Below are 7,419 nucleotides of genomic sequence, written 5' to 3'. Positions count from 1 at the left end.
CAGACTTTTGCTAGTACTTGGAGACTGATGACCCAAGGAAATCCTGAAGTTGTCAAGTTTGATGCATTATGCACATTGCTGTTGCAAGAGTCACTTTCTAGAAAAAACAGGACTAGGCAGCGTGCAGTTGAACAGGCTTTTATTGCTTCTCAAAGAAAGGGTGGTAACAGTAATGCAGCCACTTCTTATGGTTCTGCTGCGAGTGGCAAAAATTCTGTTCCTAATGCTTCTGCTGGCAGCACTTCGTCTGGCAATTCTGGTGATAAGGGCAAAACGAAGATGCGTTGCCATTATTGTAAAGCCAATGATCACTTGATCAAGTCGTGTCCTAAGTTGAAGGCCAAAGAGGCTAAGAAGAAAGAGGGTGGTTCCACTGCAAATGCTGGTTCCACTACAAATGCAGCCATTGTTGAGTCTTCTGTGAAAGGAGATTGTGATGCTGATGTTGATGCAGAATGGGCTTTTAGCGCAGAGTGCACTTACAATCCTGCTGTCCATGATGCATGCTTGTCAGTTGCTGCAGATTCACATGTGTGGTATTTCGACAGTGGTGCTACAAAGCACATTACCTCACATCGTGAATTGTTTACCTCTCTCGAGTCTGTCCCTCATGGGAATTCAGTCACTTGTGCCAACAACGCCTCTTATCCAGTTCAGGGAGTTGGAAAGATTGTGCTCACTGCTGCTAATGGCAGTTCCTTCACACTTGTTGATGCACTTTATGTACCTGGGATCAAGAAGAATCTATTGTCTGTATCCGCACTTGCTAGACTTGGACTTGTAGTCAAATTTGTGGATGACAGATGTACAGTTCATGATCTCAGTTTTGGTGATGAAATTGTTGCATCTGGGCTTTTGTGCCGTGGGCTGTATAAGCTCACTTTGTATGACAAGTGTGGACAAAATTTTGCAAATGTTGTTGTAGATTCAAGGGCTATTTCAGATGCAAAACTTTGGCATGCACGTTTTGGTCATCTGAATTTTGCCAGTTTGCTGCGTTTGCAGAAATCTGATATGGTTGCTTCTTTGCCGCCTCTTGAAGCACCTATCAAACATGTTTGTGAAGGCTGTATTCTGGGTAAAATGCAGCGTTCTAAGTTTCCAAAGGATGGTTCAGTTAGGGCCACATGCAGGTTGCAGCTTGTGCATAGTGACGTTTGTGGGCCCATGCAAACTCCGTCCTTGGGCAATTACCTGTACTTCGTGACTTTCATTGATGATTACTCCAGGCATGCGTGGGTATTTCCACTTAAAGCGAAGTCCGAAGTTTTTATGTGCTTCAAACAATTTTTGGCTATGGCTGAAAATGTCTCAAAATGTACTATGGGCACCCTCCGTTCCGATCGAGGGGGGGAGTATATGTCTCATGAATTTAATGCATTTCTGGCTAGTCGTGGGATAAAACACCAATGTACAGTGCCTTATACACCTCAGCAAAATGGTGTTGCTGAGAGGAAAAACAGGTCACTAACGGAAATGGCACGATGTATGGTCAAAAGTCAAGCTTTGCCGCATTCTTTTTGGCTTGAGGCCATCATGTGTGCCACTTATGTACTTAACAGGTGTCCTACGAAAGCTTTGCAGTCTATTACTCCATATGAAGCATGGCATGATAGAAAACCTTCTATTGAGCACATGCGTGTTTTTGGCTGTTTGGCATATGCTTTGGTGCCACAAGTGCAGCGCAGAAAATTGGATGATAAGGCTGTCAAATGTATTTTTGTTGGTTATAGTGCTGAAAGCAAAGGTTACAGGTTGTATCATCCGCAAACAAAACGTATTTTGGTTTCACGGGATGTAGTGTTTGTGGAAGATTCTGTTCAACCCTTGCTGTCATGTACTAGAGACAGTAATGTAAGCTCACAGGACATTTATGACACTTTGTTGCCTCTTTTCAGTGGTGGAAATACGAATGTAAGTTCCAATGAGGCAAATGTACAGCCTATGGGGGTTTCTGAAAATGTTTTAGAACAGCCTATTACTGATGCAGATGTACATGATGTACTTGATGAGGAAAGGGCTGAAAATGAGCAGGCTAGAGGTATGCCAAAATGGCTGGTGCACACTTTGCGTGACAGTAAATTGGATGCACCTTTATCTAGTCGTACTCGTTCAGGCTCTCGCCATGCATCTTATGCATCAGATTGTTATGCTTTGGCTGTGTCTAGTTTACATGATGTTGAGGAGCCTCTGTCTTTTGATGAAGCACAGAATTCAGAAAATTGGATTGCTGCCATGAAATCAGAATATGATGCACTTATAGAGAATGACACATGGACTTTATGTGATTTGCCTCCTGGCAAAAAGGCCATTGGTACGAAGTGGGTTTACAAGTTGAAACGCAAGCCGGATGGTGAGATCGATCGCCATAAGGCTCGACTTGTTGCAAAGGGTTATGCACAACAAAAAGGCATAGATTATGAAGAGACTTTTGCTCCCACTTGTCGTATGACTACTGTGCGTTTTCTATGTGCATTGGCAGCTCATTTTGGTTGGGATGTACATCAATCAGACATTGTTACTGCTTTCTTGAATGGTGACATATTTGAGGAAGTTTATGTAACGCAGCCTCGCGGTTTTGTCATAAAAGGACAAGAGGACAAAGTGTGCAAATGTAAGAAGGCTTTGTATGGGTTGAAGCAATCTCCTCGTGCTTGGTATGAGAAAGCTGACACTCATTTGGTTAAACGAGGCTTTCGTAACAGTCCAACAGAAAGCACATTGTATGTAAAGCGTGAGGATGATGTATTTCTCATTGTGGTTCTTTATGTTGATGATTTGCTGATCACTGGACCAAATGAGAGACATATTGCTGAATTTAAGGCTGATTTGAATGCTACTTTCAAGATGAAAGATTTGGGGCTGTTGCATCATTACTTGGGTATACAGTTTAAGCAGTGTGATGGTGGTATTGCCTTGTGTCAGAAAAGTTACATAGAGACATTGCTATGTAAGTTTGGACTTGAGGATTGCAAACCTATTGCCACTCCCATGGAAACAGGTTTGAAGTTGAGTCTACATGATGCTGGCGATCCTGCTGATGTCACTCTTTACCAAACTGCTGTTGGCTGCCTCATTTATGTATGCAACACGAGGCCAGATATTCAGTTTGCAGTCTCGCAGGTCAGCAGATTTATGCATAGCCCAGGGTCTAAGCATTGGCAGGCTGTCAAGAGGATTTTCCGCTACCTTAGTGGCACTTTACATCTTGGCTTGTTTTATCCCAAGGGGGGATCATTGCCGCCAGACTTACATGCTTTTTCGGACTCAGATTGGGCTGGTTGTTTTGACACGCGAGTGTCCACAAGTGGTTTTTGTTTCATGCTTGGCAGTTCATGTATATCATGGTTGAGCAAGAAGCAACCTACTGTGGCCACTTCGAGTTGTGAGGCTGAGTACAGGGCAGTCTTCACAGCTACGGTTGAGTGTGTATGGCTCAGACGCCTTATGGCTGACTTGGGTGTTGGACAGGACACTGCCAACACTATCTACACTGACAGTCAGAGCGCATTGGCAGTTGCGAGGAACCCAGTTTTTCATGCTCGCACAAAGCACATTGAGGTGCATTACCACTATGTCAGGGAGAGGCTCTCAGCAGGAGAGATCAGCTTGGCTTATGTGCCAACACAGGACAACCTTGCAGATCTTTTCACAAAGGCATTGTCTCGTGAGAAGCTTGAAGCTTTCCGCAAAGCTTTGGGCTTACTCCCCTTTGTGGACTGATCCTGTCCTCAGGGCATGGCACTTCCCTTTACTCATGTGCCAGCTCTCGTTCACCGCATCACTCCAGGGGGGATTTGTTACCATATACATGTGGTAGTGATGTGTGTGAACACACTAGGACCGCCGGGGCATTTTTTCCCTCTTTAGGAGGTTTTTTCCCCCGTGCATTGTATATACGCCCATCACTCTAGGGCTATCCATCTTTCCATTGCACACTAAGTAATATACTCTCTATTGTATGCCTTGAGCTTCCTTCGTCTTCTCCAAGCTGTGTGTGTTTCTCTGCAACCCTAATTCCAACATGAATAATTTACAGTTGTGGAAAATTATAAATAAAATTGAAAAACTCCACAACCCTTTCAAACTAAACTTTTGACTTCACATGCGAACAAGTGCATCGTAACTAGTTGCAGGTTTTCTCTGAATTGCACTGCACTCAAGATAGCCTGTCCCATTGGAGGCTTGATAGGAGGCTATATGTGTAATCAATAAATGTCTATAAATTTTTAACGTGGAAAAGTCATGGGCGAATTTTCATTGCTTAGTCTCCTCACAATCTCCTTAATATTGAGAAAAAAACTGAGCACTAAATAAAAATGGGCTTATACTTTAATTAGGAGTGTGTTTCCTTATAGGGTGGATTCAAACTACCAGTGCCCACCCACTTGATCATTGCCATTTCCATCTCCATCCTATTTGAGATAGAAGCCCATGAGAATAGTAGAAGAAAGCTACAGCTATGCCTCCAATGAATAATTGGAGATTGAAGAAATGAAAAGAGAAAATCAAATAGAAAACACTGAGAGAGAGAGAGAGAGAGAGAGAGAGAGAGAGAGAGAGAGAGAGAGAGAGAGAGAGAGAGCGCCAAGAGCAATATCTCAAGAGAGTACTCATACTATTGGATGAATATAGATGAGAGGCAGGGGTCCCCTGTATAGTGGTAAAGGTGACCTAGAGGTGTGCAAAAATGGAGACACCCTAAGCTGAGACCAGATGTGGGACTAGGGAAGACAATTAATAAATGTCACCTCATTAAAAAAAGGGGCAAAAGGGATAGCTAGACTAAAAAAGGATCGATTATAAAAAGGTCAAACACTATAATAATGGACTAAAATGAAAATGCAGGACCAAATTGCCCATCCAACAATGATATTAACCTAGGATGCCATCATATGGTGATGCCATATCTCCAACACCTCCTCTTCCTCATCGGTGGGTGGCCCAACTCCACATTGTTGAAGAGGATAATCCAATATAGGTTGAGGCTTGGTGAGGTGCTCTGGAAGATTATCAATGGTAGGAAAATACTGCGAGCTAAGACGACCATCCTCAAGGTGAATCCCGAACAACTTTGTAATGCACATCAATGTGTTTAGTCTGTTCACAATCAATAAGATTATGTGCTTGAATAAGCAGTAGCACTTTGCAAATTTGAATAAGTGGAACTAATAGTGGATCTACACTTGTCAATGCAACCATCTGAATTTGAATCATGGCATCCAACACGAATCACTGCATGAGAATGAGTGCCATAGCTAGTGCCACAAATAGTCCAAAGTACATGAGGAGCTCCCTGCCCATAAGTGAGATGACGTTGACTAGAAAACTGGCTCAAGATACTCTTGTCATAGCAATTATCAAGCTAAATTTTAACGAAGATCAAGAGAACCAATAAGCTACTTGTACTTTGTACCATTCACCAAAGGGGTATCGTATCCTTGAATAACTTAGAATTTGGTATTGTCATCAATCTTAGATAAGAGATAGAAAATCAATTTTCCATGCCACATCTTTGCAACAACTCCTGAACATACGTCTTTCCGTCTTTTGAAAGATGCCATCAAGTGACTACACTACTTCCAATAAATCAACAAATTAAGGTCTATCATAGCAAAATTAGACATGAGGTGAGTTTGCACACAACCAACAAGCTCCTCCCCCCAAAGTAGAACAGTGGGATCATCCACACACAAGATGATGATACAAACGTCATCATCTTCCAAAAGCACATAGAACATAAAGGTTAGCATCGACATGTAAACTCTTAAAACCCTAATAAATGAGATAGCGAGATAGTTGTCCATCTTTTGATACCCAAATTTGGGTGCCTATTTGAGACCATATAATGTTTGGTTCGACATAGACATGATCCTCACACACTATGAAACTTTCAAAACGTTTACCATGGCCCTTTACCATATTTTGTAGAGAGAAAGAGCAAAATGGGGTGGCCAAAGGGGAGAGAGAGAAGCGGGAGGGATTTTTTATGTAAACTAAATATTATCGCGCATATTACCTTGAAAATTTTAAAAAGGAAGAGAACGCAGTATGCTGTGTTTTTTGCAGCATATCTTGATCTTCTACTCCTACCACCATCACACCTGCAACCGTATTGTCTCTTTCTCTCCCTCTCAAAGCTCACCCCCCCCCCCCTCTCTCTCTCTCTCTCCACTTCACACACACACACACACACACCCACACACCCACCCACATGCACAATCAATCTTTTGGTGGAGCGCTCCAGCACCTGATGATCGTGGAGAGGAGAAGCTGGACCACAAGAGGACCGCAAGAAGACTCGAATGCTAGAGGAAACAAGAGGTAAGCTTCTACAAAGTTACCCCCCCCCCCCCCCCCCCCCCCCCCCCCCCCCCCCCTCCATTGTTTGAAACACACACACACACACATTAGAAAAGTTAGATTCAAAGATTTTGTACCTCTTTCATGTTTGATGTAGGTGCCTCTTGCTTGCTTGGTTGACCTCACTTTGCTTGTTTGATTGTTTGTTGTAGGCGTGTCATTAGTTCGTAGATACTTTCTTGCTTGCTTTGTGTGTAATTAGGGAGAGCAAAAAAGGAGAGAAGAAAAGAGAGGGAGAAAGTGAGATTAGCGTAGATTTACTGGTTAACGTTAACTTAAAATTACATTAGAGATTAGCGTAGATTTTATGATTAATGTTAAATAGACGTTTAAGTAGAGAGAGAAATAGTCAAATTAAACATCACACCTACACATTAGACTTCTTGTATATTTAATGTTAAATTAGTGTTAACTTAAAGTGAATTGATGTGTGAAAGATGTGTATGTTAAATTAGAGAAAGAAAAAAAGAGAGGAAAAAAGAGACAAAAATTAAACATTAAGTATTAAGCATTAAAAAAAGAAAAAAAATGATAGAGTATAATAAATTTTGTTCATCAAAAAAGGGTTTAGAGAGAGATTAGAGAGAAAAAGATTTAATTTAGTGTATGTGAAACTAGAGAGTGGAAGAGAGGGATAGAGGGTGTAGAAAAGAGATGGTAGACAGAGATTAGAGGGAGGAGGTGTTAAAATAGTGTAGATTGGATGAGAGAGAGAGAGAGGCAGAAAGATCAGAGAGAAGAAAAGAGAGATAGAGGGTGCAGAAAGAGTGGAGACAGAGAGGGAGTAGAGAGAGATTCTTAGATTAGAGAGAGAAACAAAGATAGAGGGTAGATATAGAGATTAGATAGATAAGGTTAGGATTTAGGAAAAGGTTGGGGTGTAGAGAGAGGTGTGGATAGAGTAGATAAAGAGGGTGTAGAGATTAAGTAGATTAGGTAGAGAGGGTGTAGAGATAGAGATTAGAGATTAGAGAGAGAGAGAGAGAGAGAGAGAGAGAGAGAGAGAGAGAGGTTGGATAGAGGTTATGATGTAGAGGGAGAGCAGAGAGAGATTAG

This window comes from Adiantum capillus-veneris, chromosome 24 (assembly GCF_014529385.1).
Source record: "Adiantum capillus-veneris isolate H3 chromosome 24, ASM1452938v2, whole genome shotgun sequence".
NCBI classification, from domain to species: Eukaryota; Viridiplantae; Streptophyta; class Polypodiopsida; order Polypodiales; family Pteridaceae; genus Adiantum; species Adiantum capillus-veneris.
This window is presented reverse-complemented; position numbering follows the sequence as displayed.